Source organism: Austrofundulus limnaeus, unplaced genomic scaffold (assembly GCF_001266775.1).
Source record: "Austrofundulus limnaeus strain Quisiro unplaced genomic scaffold, Austrofundulus_limnaeus-1.0 Scaffold467, whole genome shotgun sequence".
Lineage (NCBI taxonomy): Eukaryota > Metazoa > Chordata > Actinopteri > Cyprinodontiformes > Rivulidae > Austrofundulus > Austrofundulus limnaeus.
In genome coordinates this window covers 370,111-370,918 of record NW_013952869.1, presented here as the reverse complement: position 1 = coordinate 370,918, position 808 = coordinate 370,111, and positions in this window count along the sequence as shown.

Genomic DNA, 808 nt, shown 5'->3' with positions numbered 1-808 from the left:
GCCAAAAATTCCTTTCAATAATAAAAATAATAACTTTAGTTTCAATAAAACACATGTTGATGCTGTTTCTCCTCCTCCTCCATCAGCTGCAGAAGTCTGGAGGCTGAACCGGGTCATCAGGACAGAACCAGAACCACCAGGACCCTGAGCCCATCAGCAGGGAGAGGAGATGCTATAATTAGCTGAATATGTGGGTCTAACATGTTTCTGTCTTCTTCTCTCATGTTTTTACATCAAACCTGATCAATCTGAGGAAATGAACTGGACCAGAACCACCGCTGTTCTGTTTTAATCATCTAGAACCCAGAACTGTTCCTCAGCTGGAGCTCTTTAAAGACTGAAACGTTCTGCTGCAGATGAATAAAAACTGAGGCTGGTTCTGTTCAGAGTTCTGGGATTCTTTGGCAGAATCTGAGCTCCAGATTGCAGCACAGCTTGGTGGGCCTGGCTGAGGAACCCGAGGAGGGCGGGGGACCAGAACCAGAACCAGAACACTCACTGCTTTCTATAAACCGTGGATGTAGAGATTCAGAAGAAAGAGTCGTCTCTATCAGTGTTTTTCCTGCAGCATCGTGTTAAATCTAATGTAGAGTTCTGCTGGCCTTCATCAGCACATCTCATTCTTCATCATCTGTTTCTGTCATGAAGACGGTTTGTTTTTGTTCTGTTCTCCTTTAAACAGAACTTTGATCAGCTGACGATCAACAGAACCTGTCCTGTGTTCTGTTTCAGGTCTGTGAAACAGGTGAGTTCATGTCTGTTTCAGCAGTTACAGACAAACAGAAACAACTGAACAGAAAAGATGTTT